General features: G+C 45.0%; 1 pseudogene; it reads right to left on the bottom strand.

Moving 5' to 3' along the window:
- Positions 1-20,384: 20,384 nt before the first annotated feature.
- LOC149356391 (uncharacterized) lies at positions 20,385-21,749 on the bottom strand (annotated as a pseudogene).
- Between the last annotated feature and the right edge of the window lie 491 nt (positions 21,750-22,240).

The raw sequence follows: 22,240 nt of genomic DNA on the forward strand, positions 1-22,240 counted from the left end.
GGATTCAGTAATAGTGGAATGCCTCACTGTTCTCCGCTTCCTGCCAAGCCTCAGATGCTGAGGTTGTAGCACTCTTCGTCTCAATTTTGAAGCACCTTTCAGGTGATGAGCGCTCGTCAATAAGTGGGCCTTTAACTTTAGAAAAACTAGAAAAAGCCATTGATCAGTTGCTACTTTCAAACAGACCTGAGCTGGACGGCCTTTCTGAGAATTTTATGAGGCTTCTATGCCCCTGTTGAATCCATTCTACTTAAGATTTCCACAGTCGGAATATCGGAGTTTTGCCGCAGACGTTTACAAAAAGTCACATTGTATTGTTACCAAAGAGCACTGCTAAAAAAAAGTTGAAATGTGTCAAGGACTATAGGCCCATTACGCTATCAAATGCGGACAATAAGATTTTTGCAGTAGTCTTGAAGAATTGATTATAGTTTGCAATGTCGAGTGTCATTGGACCTCATCAGGAATGTGGTTTCAGGAGCTGTCCCATTCAAACTAACCTACATATTGCGTGAGAAGTTTTACAGTTTTGCACCAACTCCCAGAAACAACTTGCAATGCTTCAAATTGACCTTGCGAACCAGGCTTTCGATCGTATCCGGCACAATTTTCTGTTGTCACTTTTACAGCACGTTAATGTTGGTTCAGTTGTCTTCGAGGCAATGTCTTTGCTAAACTAATCGCTCCACCTGCTTAAATGCGAATAGTTCTCTTTCATAAACAGTGTCCATCCTCTACTTAAAGCCGCTGTGTGTGAGTATTCTGCAGTGCAAAACAATTGGCAAATTGGTTTTTGAGGAAAGGAAATGGCGCAGTACCTGTCGCACATATCTCAGTGGACACCTGAACCGCACCGTAAGGGAAGGGAGGAAGGTGGGATTGAAATAAGAAAGAGAGAAAGAGGTGCCGTAGTGGAGGTCTCCGGAATAATTTCGACCACATGGGGATCATTAATGTGAAACTGACATCGCACTGCATACGGACGCCTTTTGCTTTCCGCCTCCATCGAAACGCGGCCGCCGCGGTCGGGTTCGAAACTGGGTACTCCGGCTCGGTAGACGAGTTCCTTAACCACTGAGCTACCGCGGCGGGTGCAGAGTAATGCCATTCGATGTTTCTGTATCCTAGATGGTTAGTCCGAAGTGTTAGCTTATGCAGATGATGTGGCGCATTTCTGCGCAGATAGAACCTAGCATGGATGAAGTTGTTCGCTTAACTGACCAGTTTGGCACATTTCTGGGTGTCCAAATGAACTGTTTCAAAAGTCGCGGTCGCTGGTTTGGAATGTGGGGAACTGCACGAGCTGAATATACTGGCATAGCATGGATGTGTATACCGCCCAACTACCTTGTCCTACCATTAAGCGCTTACAGGCGCAATGAAAGCTACCGGAAAGATTCTCAGACATTTGTCCCACACGCTCTGTCAATTTTCGGCAGGACTACCGCCTGTAACTTATTTCCAGCAGCAAAACAAAATATTTATTGCAGATTATTCACTGCACCAGGATTTATTCACTGCGCCAGCACCTTCGTGAGCTCACTATACTGCGGGCAGGTTGTAGTGAAGCCGCAGGGTCACGTGATCTAGGTGTCCCGCCTGCCTCGTAGCTTGCTCTCTGGGAACTACCTGCCAGAGCCATACCCGTAATTTTTCGTCTACAACGCAGGCGGTGGCAACGGCGACACCGCCTTTTTTGATGACTGGTGCCGTTAACGCTGTCGCGTTAAAAAATACATAACTAAAAATTACACCTAACGGTGCTATCAACTTTTACAATAGTTGTGGGGGCACGAACACATTTTTATTAAAGAAGCGTTGGGCCAGTTGATGCATGGTATGCAGAAAACCAGCGAAAAGGACGCATTCACAAGGAGGAGCGTTTCCAGCGTTGTCCTGTGTTCTTCTCCTCCTTGTGAATGCGTCCTTTTCGCTGGTTTTCTACATACATATTTATTACTTTCTTTTTTTTAGTTCGTATGCAATCTATGTACAGCCGCCCTGATTTTTAAGAATATAGCACGAGCGTCGACCGAACTGCTGGTCAGCACCTTATAGCGGCGATAAGCGTGCAACAAGGCGAGAGTTCGCGCACGCGCACGAAGGCAGAGCGTCGTCTGCTACGCTGTTCCGAGCACGAGGACACACGCCCTGCCACAATATCAGTTCGCAAGATCCCGCCAAGTCGTGGAGCGCATGCGCATGATTAATATGTGCGACTGCATGAGACGTGATTTCTTTCTATTTTTTTGCCTATTACGGGAGGCCAGCCTGGCGATGCAAAGTTATGATAAGAAAAAATAAAAGGAAAGAAATATAGCAGCACATTGAAACCATTGCCTGGATCGCGATAAGCGGGGTTCCAACCAGCTCTTTAATAAGCCTTGCAGTGTCTCGACGGTATAAAAAGGCATCGCAGCATTCAAACATGCCCTTCCGCGGAGAGTGCCTCCTTGCGAGTTATAATTTTTCGTTTTTTGTGGCTCTGGACCAAGGCCCACTTATGCTGCGTTTCTTTTTGTCTCAATTCAGCAAAGTTTGTTCGCTCACTCCTGAACTACTTGAAGAGCAAAGACACGGAGTCACGAATGGCTGGGCTTTCCTCTTTTTTCTGCAAGGAGGTTGCCGCTCCTAGCATGCGTCACCTGAGCTGGAAATGGTAGTCGCCAGGTTAGGAGTGGTGAATTCATTGAGAAGCATGGAGTGTATAAACACGTTTTCTTTTTCTGAGGAGAGAAGGGGGTAATAAGGTATAGATGCATGTATCCGCGGAAGTTGAAGAGTTGTGTGCATTTTCACCAATAACCTTTATTTCCTTGGTGCATTTTAGAACTGAAACAGGGAACTCTAGGCTCTCACACATCAGACTTAGAAGTTAATAACGCTGTAATTCTCCTCCGGACTGAGCAACACCAGCGATGCGCCTGGGCAGGGAGTCGAAGAGTGTGGGTGCAAGGTACAAGTCATCCTTGAAGGCATCCCATGCACTCTTCAGGGCTTCCCAGAAGTCGTCTGGCGAAGCATCGTGCAGACTCATTTTTGACAAGTTGGACTTGAGGATACCCCAAGCATTTTAAATTATGTTGAGGTCCGCTCCCTGGGGAGGCCAAGACAAAGTCATGATGCCTAGCTGTTCCAGATGTTCCTTCAAGGCGCGTGCAGCATGCACCGGTGACAGGTCATGCTGTAAGTAGAAGCAACCGTCCGTGAAATGGCAGTTCAGAAGATGGGGAAGAAGCTCCTCCTTAATATTCTCCAGGTATGCATCAGCACAGAAGCGGCCCGATATACGACGTAGTGGGCGAAGGCCCTCCTTAGTTATTACACCCGAAATGTTTACACTCGTCCTGCTACTAGACATGACCTTCTGAGCATTGTGTGGATCAAACCTGCAACAGTGGAAGAAAATTTTATAAACAACATATATTGTGTGAATGGCTCATAGACAATACCAAACGACACCTAAAGAAAATATTACAGCGACAATACACCCTCTCTTCACATGGAAGTATAATCCATCTACAATCTCAGCAAACATTTTTGAAATTTAACCAAGTATAAGTAATTGTATTTAAAAACCATTTTACCCGCCTGTGCTGCATCATCTGTTTCTTGAACAGTGACCGCTGAAATTGATAATCACATGTCACCCCGTAAAGCAAATGCCATATACTTTCGTAGATGTAGGCCAAACGTAGCCAAATCGAAAAAATGAACAATGATAAATCGCCAACCTCATGAGGCCTGGCCGGTAAACTTTCTGTTGCTGGTTCCATTTTGTGCAAACCGAAGACATTTTCCCAGTCCTCCACGGTCCATTCAATATGATCGCGTGCAAACTGTAGCTTTTTCTCCTTGTTAGTCGCCGAAAGCTTCGGCTTCTGGGCCACAACTCGATTGCGAAGACCTGCTTCTCGAAGTCGGGCACGCACCAAATTGTCACTCACGTCCACTCCAGCAATCTGCTTCAATTGGCCAGCAGTCATGAAGGGCGCTACACAAGCCGCAGCAACAATGGCATGGTCCTCTTCTTCAGTTGTCTTGCGCTTCAAATGTCGAGTAGCGTCACAAATGCGCCCTTCGTCGCGATAAGCCTGAACTATTCTGCTTACGGTAGCCTGAGTGACTCCAACGCTCTTAGCAGTTTCATTCCGAGACTTGCCGCAAAGCGACATTGCGATTACGCGGTGGCATTGTTCCAGTGGCACGCGTGGAGGCATTCTCCGCCGAAGAGGGCGTTTGAAAGCTGCGATGCCTTTTGATACCGTGGAGACACTGCAAAGCTCTTTAAAGAGCTGGTTAGAACCCCGTTTATCGCGATCCAGGCAATGGTTTCAATGTGCTGCTGTATTTCTTTCCTGTTATTTTTTCTTATCATAACCTTGCATCGCCAAGCTGGCCTCCCGTAATAGGCAAAAAAAAGAGATAACGAAATCACGGCTCACGCAGTCTCACATATTAATCATGCGCATGCGCTCTACGACTTGGCAGGATCTTGCGAACTGATATTGTGGCAGGGCGTGTGTCCTCGTGCTCGGAACAGCGTAGCAGACAATGCTCTGCCTTCGTGCGCGTGCGCGAACTCTCGCCTTGTTGCACGCATATCGCCGGTATAAAGCGCTGACCAGCGGTTCGGTCGACGGTCGCTCTATATTATTAAAAATCAGGACGGCTGTACATCACCTAGCTGAGATCACCATTTGTTTATGTTTTGACTGCCAATTGACGCAGTCGCCATGGCGCTTGTGCTTGAAAAGTTTGGCTTCTTTGGGTTTTAGCCTTGGTTTTAATCGTCTGGAACAGCAATCTGTTGGCTGAAAAATTCTGAAACAGGATAAGCACACATTTAATTTTCTGTCACTCCTTATCCCTAACAAATGACATGAGTGCCGCCTCGGTGGCTCAGTGGCTATGGTGCTCGGCTGCTGTCCCGAAAGACGCGGGTTCGACCCCGGCCGCGGCGGTTGAATTTCTTTGGAGGAGAAATTCGAGGCCCGTGTACTGTGCGATGTCAGTGCACGTTAAAGAACCCCAGGTGGTCGAAATTTCCGGAGCCCTCTACTACGGCGTCTCTCATAGCCTTAGTCGCTTTGGGACGTTAAACCCCATAAACCAAACCAAAGCAAACCAAATGGCATGAACTCTTTAACAAAAGGAGATTATAGTTTACTTTTTTTCACGAAAAGCATGCGAATCGCTTCACTTTCTTTATGAGGGATCGACCGGTTATCTTGGTTGGAAGGTTTTCATATTATTTAGTAGCTATACCAAAAACATCTCTGCTGTTTCAATGCCCAGACAGGTCGAGTTGGTTCACATCGTATTTCTTTTTTCAGTTTCGTAACCTCGTTTAAAGCTGCAGAGGATGCCGGGTTTTGCCATTGTCTTCGGCAAGAATCATCTCTTTTTCTTCTTTGCTAATCTTTTCCACATTTTTGTCGTGCTCCTCGGACATAGGTATGTGTCATTCCTTCATCGGCAACAACAGCAACAACTGAAGAATCGATGCCATCAGTGCTGACCCTCATGGTTATTAGCAACTCAGTGTTTGCCTGTATTTAGCTGACTTAAATTTTCATCTCTGTGGAAGTTGCTGGTTAATCGCAGACATGTGTGTTTACATCTGTGGCGACATCTGTGTTTTTGCCTTGTATGCCCTGGTTTTATAAGACCCGCTGCCCATTCCCAGCAAGTTTTATTTTAGTCAACCTTACCTTTGCTTCCAGAGATAGCAGCTAGTGCAACTGCTACATGAAATGACCGAAGCATCAGCAAGAAATGCTTTGTGCTGATGTCGAAAAAAGAGAGCCACAACCACGAGTAGACATTGTGGAAAATTTCTCCAATGCGAAGCAACCACAGGTTACCATACGAAAACTGAGACGTGCCTGAAAGCAATTTAAGGCTACCGGGATATACGAGGTGCTTCAGGCAAGCAGGCGCTTATTTTGAAAAAGAGCCTTTATGAGGCTACAGATGTCCTTTTCGGCAAAATTATCCACGGACGTCAGAAAAAAGTAACATGTTAAATTGGTAAGCTGCTTTATAATTCCTAATATATAACTCATTACCTACTACAAATGGTAATGTGCCCCTGTGGCTCAAAAAATTTTAGCCATTTGTCTCGGAATTCGAAAATCGCGCGCCGGTTGTGTGCGCACAGTGACATCCGTCAAATCGCATCACTTTGCGCCTCGCGTTCCACGTGACCTTCTCTGTCCCGCCCGCCCTGCGCTGCTTGCCGCTGCTGACTGCTCCTGCCGAGGTGGGAAGAAGAAGATCACGTAGCACCCGCATTGTGGAGTGACATTCAGTGGTGGGCGGTGCTTCGCGGCCAACGCGGGCGCGCGACTTTCGAATTGTGCGAGAAAGGGCCAAAATTTGTTGAGCCACAGTGCCGAGGGTAATCGCGTCTTCAAGTGTTTAAAAACAGATTAAGCTTTTACTAATGGCCAACAACAAACCTCCAACTGCAACCAGGTGCCTGTCTGTATTAGTTCAAAAACCAACTATTGGAATTCAGTCAACCTGCTTACTAGTCAACATATGATTCATCTGTTTTCAGACGTCTACCAACACTGGCCCGAAAAAGCTATTTTTTTGCGTGAGAAAGCCTATTCTTAAAACTTAGTGTTGGGGTTCCCTAAAACACCTGGTATATATCTGGATGATGTGCTGGGAGGAACATCGCTGTAGACAAGCTCCGAAGCTTTCACTCTGTGTCCCAAGCTAAAGCATGCCGGAGTTGCTCAACTAATTAGTGCAAGCCACTACGCAATCGATGGCTGAGGCAAGGGCCAGATGGGACAGACTGCAACAAAGGGTGCTTCAGGGGGTCTTTTTCATGCTCAAGATGCTTCTGCGCACGGTCTGCCTTGCGGCCCATTCTAGCAGTTGACGCCGCTGAGCCCAAATCGAAAACGCGATTGCTATGAGTGAAGAAAAATATTATCGAAACAGTGATTTGCTGGTGTCTGTGGAACTGAGCCTACACATTTCTTCGTGCTTGACGAGCCTTTGCACAAATTGTTTTGTTTCATTCAGCTCACTACATGTTCGCGAAAAAAATTATTTTGCTGAATTTTTGAAACGCACTCTGAAACGTACGCGCACACGAGGTCGAAAGCACTTTGCTTACCTAGACGAATAGACTCCACAAAGCGCGCTACCGGCCAAGTGTACTTGCCTGGATTGTGCAAGCTCTGCTGACCCTCCTTTGTGCGTCTAAAGAGGAAGAAAAGCTCAAGAAAAGAGTATTTCTTGTGCTGCACCTCCACCGAATCCCTCCAACAGAGGAAATAGGCAAAGGAGGCGGAGCAGAAATGGATGTCTTCGCCCAAAACGTTTGTTCGCGCTTCCCAAACGCGTAAACAAATCAAAACAGGAAATAAGTTCCTGCTTGCGCCACCCGACACTGTCAGGGTTTCGTGGACTACATTCCGGTGTTCAGTTTACTCCGCTGCACAAGGATGCTGAACAGGCAAGCTGGACTTTTGCAAGCATACTCCGTTGCCATGAGGCAAGAGGTAGACAGGGAAGACTTGGCGATGTCTGAAGGAAAGTCTTAAAGACGTTAACTACAATGTAACAAAGCAGGTTTGCACGGCAGTCTGACATCCTTTGTCGTGACTACGCTGTTCGCCTTAATACGAGGGCACTTACATGAGACAGCAAGATCAAGCTAACCTGCGAAATAATAGCGGCCGCCAAAAGACAATGGTTGAAAGATCATTGCATAAGCAGACCTTCAATTACCTTGTCAGATAAATGACTCTTCTTTCTGTCTGGAGTTTCACGACTTTTCTTCTGGCACTTTCAGATTTTAAAATGTGTGCTGTTGCTTTCTTGCCATGCAGTCTTTTATTCTTGAGTTGCCCTCACTGAATTTGTTCATTTTTGTCGGTTTTATTTAAGTAACGTTCTCGGCCCTTTTCCCATGTGCTTTCATGGCTGGCGGCGCGGCATTGTGAGCCGTGCACTCTGTTCTTATGCTTCAATTTTTGGACATTTTACCGTGTTTTCTGCTGATATCTGGTACAGCTTTTTGCGCGGTTTCATGGTTTTTATTCTAATTTTTTTTCCATCCGAGACGCTTGGGTGGTTAGGGGTCCTTGACAGAGCCTCTTGTTCGGTTAAAATTTTATACTTCGTTGTAACCTTCATTCCGTCTTGTTAGCCCGTTTCTTAGTTTAACTGGGCGTGTTGGACTCTGTTTTTTCTTGCTTCGTTCCGAGATGTGTTCCATTTTTCGTATCTTGCAAAACTAACGATATAGTTACGTCACAGGGAAGAGTGCTTCTAATTTGTACATTGGGTCTTAGGAATGGGCGTTTTTGAAGGAAAGCATAAAAACCTGCAGTCGTCTTTCCGAACTGAAGCAGAAAGTCCAGTGCCTCTGGTTGTCCGTCCGTCTTCTTATTCATCGATTGTTTTCGCTGGGATAGTTTTGAAATCATAGCTAACGGATTAGAAAAACGGGAAGTCAGTCTGCGCAGTCACAGCCTTCCTGTACAGGTTGCGTCTCCCCACGGCGCCAAGTCCCTCTTCATCGAAGTGAAGAGCCTATGCAATTATTGCCAGTGGTGACCGCAGCTGCCGATACGAAGACAACTGCTGTTCTCCAATCTTTTGCCAGCGGTGTGTTTCGAGATTCCCATCTTCCCTTCTCGCTTCTGCCCATCTCCCGCGTAAAGTCGGATACGCGCTAGAATTTCGCACAGATCTGAAAGCATGCAGTCACTATCAAGGTCGTCCTTTGTGATACGCCACTTTTCAGTTTGCACGAAAATATTCTCTTTTTGCTAGCTTAAATTCCACATTGTTTCCTCTAAACAGGGCCTGAGTGCTCCTCAGTGAGAAAACCTAGGGTTTGGGGTGTCGATACAACACGCAGAATGTGTGTCACGCTGTGATGCGCAGCCGGAGAAAAAGGGCAAAAAGACGCCCCGAAACAGCTGGTGCATCTGTCCCAACCTTCCTATTCCTCTTTCCGTCTTTTGCCCAGTGAATCTACGTTTCCTGTCTGTGCATTTACGACTGTGGACACTGCAGCATTCTTCTTCTAGGCACAGTGCCTACATTGAACTTCCGTTGTGTTTTTCTAGAACCAATGTTTTTCTGGGATGGCCAGCGTCTTCATTACTTGCAGCTGATACTAGTCGCTGGGACTCTACACAAACCCTGTCAGTTAGGCGACATGATTTCACTGCATAAGCTATCACTAGCACCCGTTGGGTAAATTAGTAACACGACAACGAGCTAGGCGGGCCCCGAACTACACGGTCCCTTTTGTTGTCCTATCTGTTCTCAGTTTCTTTCCTTCCGCGTTATAGTAACTATTCGTGGTCGTGAACAGTCGCTGATGCGTTCATGGGAAGGCAACATAGATGGGAGGCAGAATGTAAATGAAGCACGACACTCAGCCTAGTTTCCACTTTCTCGGCTCCTCATTTGCCCAAGTCGTCTTATGGGGTGTTTCACCGATGCGATTAAGAAAAAAAAAACTCTTGAGATGACGGACGGGTAAAGAAAACTTGCAGGGCTCTGCTGTCGTGTAATTTATTATGAATGCAGACCAATTGGCTCACTTACGATTCTACTTTCCTGTATCAACAAAAAGCTCTGACCTGTCTGCGTTTAGAAAATTCCACACTTTTCCTGAGCACAAAAGGAAGATAGCTCGGCCAGTACGTTCATGATTAAAGCAAAAAAAAAATGCAAGAATAACGCGACAAGAAAGAAAAAAGCGAGTGAAGCGCCGCTTTTCTCGCTTTATTCAAGAGGAGAGTAAGCTCGTCACTACATCACGTTATTAATTGTCGATAGATGGTATTGCTTCTAATAACAACATTGGATCAATATTTGTGACAACACGTAAACCCCAATATACTTCTGTTGCAAATATAGAAGGTTCGCACTGCTCAGACCGGCTCCTTTCACTTTTCACCAGATATAGGCGGATAAGCTGACATTCGGGCGCACACACTGATGGTATGGGGCTATGCGCCCAGTAGGTTGCATAAGGCATTTCCTGGCTTGCAAAAGGCATGCGATGACCGTGAGGTAAACGCTGTTGCTCGTCAGACGGCACGCAGCCCGCCCACATTGATGAGCGTCATGGTTCGGCTCGGAATGGACGCTCAGCGGCAGTGTGACGTCCTGCCGGACAGCACAATGCTGTCCGTGTGCGTGCGACCTTGTGCCCGTTGCGGAAGCGATTGTTACGAGAGCACCGACAGCGAGCCTTCCACGAGAAAATTATGCGGCTATTGTGCTCACGGCCTTCCGGCCGCATCGTACGTCCATGAATGACGACAAGCCACGTTTACTACTGATGCCTTAATGTGGCACTCAGGAAATGCCGGGCCTATTACTAGAAATACGAATGAGCCAGAAACCCACTTGATCGCCACGCGCGCTTCGTTAGTGCATAAATTTTACGGCTTTTTAACACTCTTCGTCAGCAAAATTGTTTATGTATTTAAATCTTACGAGGTTAAAGGGTACGCGCTGAAGCTGAGACAGATTGCCTCAGTTACAGGGCACGCGTTGATCGACCGGTTGAGTGAAGCAGTTTTCACTTTTATAGGCCCCTTTGCCGTTCAAACGAAGCGACGATAATTTTTGAATGGTGCCTTCTGCCTCCTGTACGTTCGTTCGCTCAAAACACCATACCGGCAACATCCGCGTCGAAAGAAAACAATATGGAACATAATGACTGCATTTTCTAGGCCGCCAGTTCAGTATTTCTGTTGGCTTGGATGCTTTTAATAAAAGAAAAAGTAAGAAACTTGATGACACGTTATAACCGCACCTACCTTTGTATGACAAAAAGATAAACATATGCGTAGAAGTAACTCAATTCTGTCTTTGTTCCTTCTGTGTCCTGTCAGTCTAGCGTCGCACTCTTTAAATCGTAAAGTTGAGCATAAATATTTTTACAACTAATCTTTTTTCTGCAACGAGTAAAAATTATTTGCTGATCAGGCTTGCTTCGTTAATTTTGAAGAAATTTAGAAAAAGTGAGAATGAATTACTAATTATTCACAAAGTTCAGTGTTACTACAGCAACAAAATGTTACGAGTATCATGAGTGCAATTTCCTTACATAAGATGCTAAACTTAACAATAGGGTAAGAGTGCGGGCTAGTTGGTGATCCATTACATATAAATACAGCGCAAACCAGCAAGGCACACGACGAAGAACGAGGTGTGTCCTCGTTCTTCGTCGTGTGTCTTGCTGGTTTGCGCTGCATTATATGAAACGTAACAATGTTTTTAGGGGGTGGGGGGGGGTTGAAATAGGTAATCTAGAAAATAATTTTGTATTCTTTAAGTCCCGTCAATTTGATCCATAAACATGAACTTGAAAACAAATAGAGCAATGTATGATCTTCAGATGACATCAAACAAATTACATGGAAAAATTGCCGAAGACAGGTTACAGTATCCCGAAAAAATTTCAGCTTGAAAGCAGGACATAACATTCAATGGGCGACATTTTAGAATATAATACGGGTCAATAACTTTACATCTTTCCGTGTTTAAATCGAAAGCTTAGTTTGTGTGCTTTTTCGGTGGGAATTAACTTTTGCGCAATCTAGTTGAGATATATCCTTTGATTGTCGTCTAGTGTGCCCGGTATTACGCATTTACAGTATTTTCATTAAGTTTTCGTTTCGCTGTGACGAAGATGTTCATATTATTGTCTATTCACTTACGACAACTCCCAATGAGGGAACTGTGGTCCGGTCATGCTGACCTGTCGGTGTGTTTTTCAGGTGGTTTCCTGCTTAATTTATTCGTGTAAATGAAGTCGTGCTTTCTTGTGAATTTCTTGTGCTTTCTTGTGTGGCTTACAACATTGGTTTGATTTGTTTGAAGATTGCTTAATTCTTCCGTGCAACCAAGTTAACCATCTCAATGCATCTGAAGGAAAGAGCTGAAACTCAGCCATCACTCTCGCGTCCAGCCACTCTACTTGAGGCGCTTGCACCACAGCGAAGGCGCCAACCCAGGGTGCCGGCGTCGCTCCTTGCCAGACTGTAAAACGGGAGCTCCGGAACGACGTTTTTTCCAGCTAGCGGTACTAGCTGCGGCTGCTTATACGCTTAGTAAGGGTCCCCAGTGGGTACCTTACTAACCATTATTAATACGAAACCATTATATGGCGCATCGGCAAAGAATCCCGTTGTCGTCTGACCGCCAACGTGGTCAGAAAAAATTATAGATGTCACCGTGGTATGAATGAAAAAGAAATTTCTTCGAGAGGTACGGGGAACTGAACTCATGACTTTCAGAATGCGACGCGAGCATGCAACAAAGGTAAATCTAGAATAGGCGTTGCTTTAGAGCTGTATGCTAATGAAGAGGTGTGTCATTACAAAGAAAGATAAAAAATAAAAGCTAAATAAAATTAAAAAAGCAATTCTTCAGCATTCAATGCAGACAAAAAATCTTGAACTCGGAGCTTTCATTTTGTTTTTTTAGGCATATTTCGGTACTTTGATCTTCTCAGCAAGTACTACATATGGCTGATTCAGGTTATTTCATTGTATTTTCCATTCTGTATTCCTTTTCGTGTACCTAGAATTATGGTTTTGTAGCGTGTATTCATAGTCGCTTATATCTTTCGAAACCATATTTCTTTTGCTGCATTGATACAATAACACTCTTTCACAAACAAAAAAAAACTGCCATGTAGGTCGGGACCACTTTAGTTCAGTATCTTTTTGTATATGTGCTCACGAAGATCGAAACCACAGCCGTATATCTCTTCTTTCTTTTGTAATAATTGAGAAAACGTAACAGTAAAGGATCTTTTCCAACATTTAAGGTCAAAGAAATATGACACATTCACTCCAGCCTTTCGCCAGAAAAAATATGCACTCAAACATTGTTTAGTAGCTACCCGCCATGTAGTCACTACCCGTGTCAGTTTGGCCCATCTTTGGTTCTCAGTCTGCGTCTGTGTCTTCTTGTGACATGCTCTCGATATCTCCCATTGAAGTACAGGGTCAGTCAAAAGTTCCAAGGCCACAGGGTTTTCTTTTGACCCGCATAGTCGGGCAGTTGAGATACCCTCGAAGCTCAAGATATCTGTAGAGAATAGAAGAAGGATCGTTCTACCATCTGAGAACGTTGATAGCTTTATCGGAATCTTAAGTGCCAGGATATACTCATGAAAAGCGGACCATGTGGCCTGGGAACTTTTGACCTACCCTGTACATTCGACGACGGAGTACCTCATGTATCTACATCAAGATGTAGCCCCCCGGCTATAACCGAACTCCATTGAGATATCACCGGAGATACGACAAAAATGTGACATAGGCCTTGCTGCCACCACTGAATGTGAACGGTGCGTCTAAGGCAAGTCCCGCGTGCTCCTTGCCAGGTAGTTCGCACAGTGAAGAGAACGCTCCCCGTGTGCTGCTGTTGGACAGCATTGAAACGGGTGCCCTGCTCCACTTGCTTGTGCAGTGCAGCGCCCGCAGTGTACAGAACACTACGCGCGCTCGGCTTTTTTGTGCACCATTTATTTGCACGTATACGCAGTAGGTGCTCGCGGGCAGTACTCATACGAACTGTGCCTGGACATACGCACGCGAGCAGCGTAAGCATCTTTACCTGCGTATTCGTAAATAGTGTAAATAGCTCTTTCTTGTCCTCTGTCGCTTCTGCTCCTCTCTCTACTTCACCTCGCTATCCTCTCTCCCTGTGACTTTTCTTTACGCCGGTCGATACCTGGGTGCTTAAGATATGAGACAACAATTGCCAAGACCGGCAAGATCTTTTCCTCCCGTTTCATTTTTTCTTTCAGTACACAACTAAGAATGAAGGCGTTTAAAATGGCAATTCGGGAATGTGCATTATGCAATATGCACTACAATTCGGTGCCTCCTTTGTAACGCCTGTAGTGCAGACATTTGTTGGTCCTTTGTCTCCATATTTTTTACAGATTTTTATCTGAGTCCTAATAGCGTTTTTGGGATGGTCTTTTTCTTGCAATCCAGGCAGTGTATGCGAGGAGGTCAAGGCCAAAGGGGAAAAACCGTGAGCTGGCCTTAATCATTTGTAAAAGCATCTTCATCTTTGAACAACACTCACTGGCATGACAGCTGGGAGAGCACTGCAAATATTTCGGGAAACTGACGTGTAAAAATATAAATTCCAAAACTGCATCGCTCTGCACCGAGATGCATGAGCGATGCAAAACCACGCAAAAAGAAGTCAGACACGCCGTCTGGTAACTCGTGTAAGGCCCATGCCAAGAGTAGAGACGACAAGCATCAGGAAGCGCGAAATCAACATTAGAAGGTATAAAACGAAAGCCATTGCATCCGGGGCGCGAAGCTCATATTAGACAAGCAATAGTTTATCTAATGCTATGTGTTAACTATATGCGTGGCGTGTTTAAATCTCGAAAAAATTATCAATTGTTGATAAAGGATATTTACTTTTACAAGTTTTGTTTGATTTTGTTTATGAGGTTGAAAATCTCAAAGTGACTTAGGCTATGATAGACGCTGTAGTGGATGACACCGGATAATTCCGGCTCTCTGGGTTTCTTTGGTAGCGATTACTCGTAGCACTGGCAGCTAGAGGAAAATTGAGGGAAATAGCACACCAAGAAGAATTCGATCTACAGTTTCAGAAGAAACACTTAGGTATAATTTAGCGCCATATGCTTTCAACGAGATTAGAGGGACATGGCTCAAAACAGTGTCACTCGAAAATAAGTAGTCATATTGATGAGTTCGTGGTCATCCATAAGCAGTCTGATGATAGATCTCACGAGGCCTGTTTAAACTACAGCTACCTGCGAGAAGCAAACGTTGTGTAGTGTCATGAGCAGTCTCCATGCAGCCTATGTCTGATAATGTTTTGGTTACGTCACTGATTGAATGGTAGAGCATGCTACTCTGTTGTCTGAATTTTAAAGCAACATTTAGGCTTATTTATTGTGCGGTCATGCTTCTTGTTGAACTACACATAACGAATAAACGGTACTCCATTTATTATAGTGTTTCTTCATAACCTAATCAAGTTGTAATTTTTAAAAGCAGTGCCAGAAGTCGCTTCTCAGGTATATGCTCAAGTAGAGACAGTGAAGGCAATTTTCATACTTTTTTTGGTGGATCTTATGGAGTTACTGTGTTCAGATACATATGGTCAGGCTCAGAAAAGGGTAAGGACAGGAGAGGAGACATCAGATCTTGTTTGACTGTGGTTTAGGAAGAGGAAAGACACGAAGAATAATCAGGCACCTCAGTCGCTCTGATGACAAAGATGTGCCCTCACCCCCACAGCCATCGCAGTCGATGTTTGAAAGTATTGTATGTGCTCCTATGTGTAGTATGTGCTCCTATATAGGTCTTACTCTAAAATGCAAACAGCCGTTTTAAACAAATTGCTTTTCAATAATTACAAATTTAATGAACTTTTTGGGTTCTCTAATGTTGATAATGTGCATAATGTTCAACACAAACTGTGCCATATAAAAAACTGCATAGAAAAACTGCATTTACTTTTATGGTGAGGATCCACGTTCCAGGATCCAGGCTGCGGTGTTGTTTCTCCTCACCAAAACATTAGGAGCTAGTGCGCAATGCCGAAGGCACTGGACTAACTCCAGCCTGCCACTGATGACCAGAAACTCGCCTTTTCAGTCTTTAGTCGCTTGTGCCGATTCCTTATATTTTCTGCGTTGAGACTAGCACTAAGTAAATGTGTTTTTTTTTTTGCTGTTTGAAACGGTACAAGGCAAGGAACAAAGCACAAGAAAGCCAAGGAAAAATCCAAAAATCCCTTTCATCCCATCCTTCACATCTTACTGCCGTAATGGCATAATTTTGAAGTGCGCTCTTGTCACACGTATGCTGTGGTATTAAATATTCTCCTCCAAGGCGTGAAGTACCTTAAAAAGTAAGTAAACATTTATAAAGCCGTGCAAGAACTTCCTGTATGCTTAGCATGTCAAATTAAGGTATGCAAATACTTTATTCGCCATATTTTGCTTTCCTGTAAAGCACTGAGAAGTCGCTGTGCGGATGTGCGTTGCCGAGTATGCATTACTGAGCTTTTTCTCAAGCTGCACAGCATCTTTTACAAGCATATGAAGGGGTTTCAGCCTCACTCCACAAGAACTGATCGTAGGTTGTTATCAGTTCGCAGTGTTTATCGGTTAGCTTTTTAAAATGCAAATAGAAAACAAGCCTTATTTTAAGGCACCTAGCCTCTGGTGTATTGTTTGTTTATTTGCGCTCGTTCTCGTGTGTCGGTTTCCTGAATTATCAGTACCTGGTAGCTGCGTTATTAAAAGTGGCTTCTGTTAATGATTGACTTGATTTAGTCCAGATTCCACATGTTAGAAAAAAGAAAAATACATGAAAACCCCTGGCAATGATTCCTTGCGGCAGGCAGGAAGGAATGCGAGATGCCTGGATTTAATCTTTACGGAGGAGGGTACTCCTTCCTCAGAACTTATGGTATTGCAGAAATTGTCATTTGAAATGGCTATTTACTCATATTGCCTCACTTAGTTTAGACATCACTCTACCGGCGCCCCCGTGCGGTCTGTCTTCGACCTTTGTCGCGCGCCGGACTTCGTCCTCTTCTGCTTGGTGCTAGGGCCTGCCGGCTGCGCTCTGCCCAGTGTGCTCGCCAGGTACTGTTCTGCCAGGGATAGAACGTCCTACCGGCGTCCGTGACATTTTTGGTGCAGCTGCTGGGTACGATCTATGTACGAAGAGGTCCCAGGAACCTCCAGCGCTCAGCCACACCCCCTGGACACGACACCTGTCCACAAGTCAAGCCGCCGCTTGAAAGGCTTAGCCCCCGAGTACAATCCCCTCACCGCGCCATCCCGCAAGATGACCTCTACGGTGGCCAGCCAGACCTTCCAGCAATCTGTGAGTTCGCCACCGCTGCTTCTTCATTCGCCTCGTACGCCCGCGTCATTTCATGGTGACAAGTTTGAAGATGTGGAGGACTGGTTGGACGGGTATAACAGAGTCTCTGAATTTAATCTGTGGGACGAGGACCACAAGCTTCGGAACGTCTACTTTGCCCTCCAGGACGCCGCCAAGACGTGGTTCGAAAACCACGAGTCCGCCATCCACACCTGGCAAGACTTCCGGCGCCAGTTGCTGGATACGTTCAGCAGCAACGAACGGAGGGAGCGTGCTGAATTGGCCCTGCAATCGAGAGCGCAGCAGCCAAACGAGAGCGTGGCGATGTTCGTGGAGGGTATGACCCGGCTTTTCAACCGCGCTGATCCTTCGATGTCGGAAGCCAAGAAGATGCGCCATTTGATGCGGGGAGTGAAGGAGCAATTGTTTTTTTATTTTTATTTATTTACAGAAGACTGCTGGCTTTATTGCAAAGCCTTAAGCAGGAGTGGGTGTAAAATACACTTCGACAAAAAGAAAACCTCCTTGAGGTACACGCAACTCAGCACACAATACCGAAGAAATGAACGACGAAAAGAAACAACATTATACAATATTAGACGACGCTCGCGTCAAAATGAGCACTGGGGAAAGAAAAAAGAAAAAAAGGAAATGCTGAATGCTGCAAAATTGTTACGAATTCCTAAGCGACGCCGTAAATGACTCCACAGTAGAAGCCTCTACAATATTCGCTTTGAGGACATTCCATTCCCGCACAGTACGGGAGAAGAAAGAATTCTTGTATGTTTCAGTGCGGCATGAGTATTCCTTGACTTTTAAAGAATGGTAGGATCGTGTCGAACGACCCGGGACGAGCTCAATGTACTTGCCGCTGTTAATTCCTAACTTGTTGTGAACAATCATGAACATGTATTTAAGCCTCTCGTGGTATCTCCTGAGCTGCAAAGAATCCAAATTTGCTTTCTCAAGTAGCATGGTAGGGGACGTCTGCCAGCTGTATGAATTATAAATAAATCCCACTGATTTTCTTTGAATATTTTCGAGTGTTTTAATGTTTTCTTTAGTATAAGGGTCCCACACAACAGAGGCGTATTCTAAAACAGGTCGGATAAAAGTTTTGTAAGCTAGTAACCTAATGTCCTGCGTGGAGTATCGGAGAGATCTTCTTAAAAAGCCAAGTTTTTTCATAGCTTTATTTTTAATATTAGAAATGTGTTTGTTCCACCGTAGGTCAGAGCTAACCGTTAATCCCAAGTACTTGTAGCTGTCCACGGTAGACAGGGGATGGCTATTAATAGTACAAGCAAAACTTAATGGCCGCTTTTTCCGCGTAATAGACATTGAAACTGTTTTTTTAGTATTAATACTCACCTGCCACGTTGAGCACCAATCATGAATTTTAGCCAAGGCGTCATTAAGAAAAACCTGGTCAGTAGGAGTTCGTATCTCATGATATAATACACAATGGTCGGCAAACAGCTTGATTTTGACAGGAAGTTCTTTAACAATGTCATTTATAAAAATTAAAAAGAACAATGGCCCAAGTACTGAGCCTTGTGGGATACCGGAGCTTACCAAAGCTGGGCTCGAACATGCATTGCCGATTGATATGGACTGATATCGCGACGATAGATATGCCTGTACCCACGCCAACAGTAGATCGTTTTTTAAGATAATATTTTTAGCTTTAGCAACAACTTTCTGTGTGAGACGTGGTCAAATGCTTTTTCGAAATCTAAAAAAATGACATCAATTTGACACCGGTTATCAATGGCTGCGGCAAAATCCTGAATCGTCTCTAGAAGTTGGGTCACTGTAGAGAAGCCTTTGCGAAAACCGTGTTGCCGGTCGTCAATTACGTGATTGGTTTCCAGGAAGGCTGATATATGCCCAAAAAGTATATGTTCAAGTATTTTTGAAGAAGTACACAATGAAGATATTGGCCTATATGAGCGAAGTAGAGATGAATTTTCAGTTTTGGGAATAGGAATAATTTTTCCGTGCTTCCAGTCCTCCGGGAGCTCGGCGCTTAACAGAGACTTCTTAAATATGAGCGTTAAGTACTTGGAACACCATTCGGCATATCTCACAAGATACGTATTTGGTATGTCATCAATTCCCGGAGTCTTTTTTGCGTCACAACTGAGAAGCAGAGAGAAAACACCTTCTTCAGTTACAGAAACATCAGTAATAGGCGGACAAGCTGAGTTAAAGTGAGGCTTTCTACCATCATCGTGCGTAAACACAGTACAAAAGAAACGGTTGAAAGACGAAGGAATCTGTGTCGCATCAGTAATCAGTTCGCCGTCAACGACAACGCTGTACACAGGTTTCTTTTTCTTTGATAACTGCCGCCAGAACTTTGCAGGGGACGAAACAAGAAAGTTTTGCATAGATACGCTAAAGTGATACTCTTTTGCTTTTTTGATACTTCGTTTTAAGTTCGAGCGCATATCAGACAGTTTAGCTGCATCAACTGCCGACTGGCTTTGCCGAAGTTTTTTTGCGAACTCTCTTAATCTTTCGTCCCATGCGTACAAGTTCCCTCGTCATCCAAGGGCTGCTGGTGCGTAGGGTAATTACCCGGGTAGGCACAAAACGGGAAATGCAATTCAGAGCAAGGTTCTTAAAGAAAACCCAGAGATTTTCTACTGAGCAGTCGCAGGATTCGTAAAGAACCACAAAATCTGAGAATGAAATATCAAGTAAGTCTAAGAGTGCAACATCATCATCACGCGAGAAGTTTGGCACAACACGTACCTCTTTCTTTTTATTTTTCGGAAGAAGCAATGAAATGTTTAAAGATACCATAACATGGTCAGATATGCCTTCGAAATATTGAAGTAGAGGACCGCGACGAAAGACACCGTTACTAACGAAGAAAAGATCAAGAATGCATTTCTTATCCTTTTGTATACGCGTTGCTTGCTTTACTAATTGAGTTAAATCGTGATCAAGTACGATGTCTACAAGAAGTTCGGCTGATGTGCAGAGCGGCTCTGGAAACTGTTTGTCCCAATTGACGAGCGGCATGTTAAAGTCTCCAGCCAATAGTACATTACTTGATTGTGCTTTCGTAGTACATAAGAATTCATTGAGTTTCTCAAAGAAAACACCGTCACCTCGTGGTGGTCGGTAAAATGCGCCAATAACAAGACTAAGTTCATTTAGAATTAGTTTACAAAGAACGCATTCAATTCCTTGCACGTCAGGTAGCCTGATTACTTGGAAAGATTCTTGAAAAAGAATTGCAACACCACCACCGCGAGAAGTCCTGTCTTTGCGCATAATTCTGTATCCTGGTGGTGTAATATCTTCGTCAGTGATATCAAAGTGCAGCCAGGTTTCGGTGATTATAATGATATGCGGTTTATGCGCCACTACTATACTTTCCAAATCCTCAGACTTGTTCACAATGCTCCGGGCGTTAAACTGAATATATTTTAGCGATTTAGTTTGACTGTTCTCGATTCATTGGTCACTTTGCTTTCGATTCCGGCTGCCATGCTCTAGGACTCTTTCTTTGCTAGTGTCATCCCAAACAAACAGATCGTCACCAATTTTTATCAATTTTTATCTTGTTGTAGATTAGCTTAACCTTCTGACCGGCTTTTCGAATCTCCGCGGTGCTTTTCCAGAGATTATTCCGTATCTGCCGCGTGGTATACGAAAAGTCTTCTGAAATAGAGTAGTCGGTGTCTTTTAGTTTCGAACAGTTTTTCAGTATGTTAACTTTCTCACGATGATCCATCAGCTTGATAATAACAGGTCGATGCTTGTTAGGTTGCTTGCGACCGATTCTATGAATTCTCTCGGCTGAAACAACTTTCGTGTTCATTTTGTCACAGAACACGCCTTTCAACACACTCTGTGACAGTCCTTCGTAAGTTTCATTCAGTTTTCAGGAATTCCAAACACGATTACATTATTTCGTCTGCCCCGGTCTTCTAGGTCGACAAGCTTCCTTTCTAAGCCTGCAACTTTTGAGTCTAGGTCCCGGCTTAAATCTCTGAATTCATTTATAGCTGATGTGAATTCTTCCACTTTGTGCAATTTGACCTCAATTTCGCCCAGTCTCCGCTGAATATCTTTCTGGCCTTTAAGGAGCTGGGTCAGTAGCTGTTCAGTGGGTGGCCCAGGGTTGGACTCAATGTCGCCACACAGCAGAAGTAGAGACAATACGAAGTCACGACCAATAAAATAAACTTCAAGCACTCTACGTGGGCATGTCAGCTGGATAAGGCACACATTATTGGATTTGATTGTAGAAACATTGCTACTAACCTGCATGAAAAACAGGAATGGATTTGACATGGTGTCGACTGGACGCCAGCTGACATGCCCACTGAAGAAGGACGATGGCAGGAGGGCTTTTATATCGTGGTTCGTCGATGACGTCGATGAAGTTGCACGTGGCGATCCCCAGCAGTCACTCAGATTCGGAAATTCTTCTTTTGCGCAGTCTCCGTGCTGGCGTAGGCGTTCAGCGAGGATGAATTCCGTGTTCACAGCGCCGGCTTCCGCAGTCGAGGCGATTAGGGCAAACTGCATGAAAAACAGGAATGGATTTGACATGGTGTCGACTGGACGCCAGCTGACATGCCCACTGAAGAAGGACGATGGCAGGAGGGCTTTTATATCGTGGTTCGTCGATGACGTCGATGAAGTTGCACGTGGCGATCCCCAGCAGTCACTGAGATTCAGAAATTCTTCTTTTGCGCAGTCTCCGTGCTGGCGTAGGCGTTCAGCGAGGATGAATTCCGTGTTCACAGCACCGGCTTCCGCAGTCGAGGGGATTAGGGCAAACTGCATGACAAACAGGAATGGATTTGACATGGTGTCGACTGGACGCTAGCTGACATGCCCACTGAAGAAGGACGATGGCAGGAGGGCTTTTATATCGTGGTTCGTCGATGACGTCGATGAAGTTGCACGTGGCGATCCCCAGCAGTCACTCAGATTCGGAAATTCTTCTTTTGCGCAGTCTCCGTGCTGGCGTAGGCGTTCAGCGAGGATGAATTCCATGTTCACAGCGCCGGCTTCCGCAGTCGAGGCGATTAGGGCAAACTGCATGAACAACAGGAATGGATTTGACATGGTGTCGACTGGACGCCAGCTGACATGCCCACTGGGCTCGTGCACGATCCTCCGGCTACAGTCGCTGATTTTGCAAAGGAAGCGGCAGGCATGGAGCGCGCCCTGCAGCAGCGGTTTGCGCACTACGGCCGTCCGTCAAACATCACTGCTGTGGAGTGCCACATGCCGAGGCCCGGGGAGGAGAACACCTCCCTCCGAGAGTTCATCAGGAGCATCGTTCGCGAAGAGCT

Source organism: Amblyomma mixtum, chromosome 3 (genome assembly GCF_055824585.1).
Source record: "Amblyomma mixtum isolate Tamu chromosome 3, ASM5582458v1, whole genome shotgun sequence".
NCBI classification, from domain to species: Eukaryota; Metazoa; Arthropoda; class Arachnida; order Ixodida; family Ixodidae; genus Amblyomma; species Amblyomma mixtum.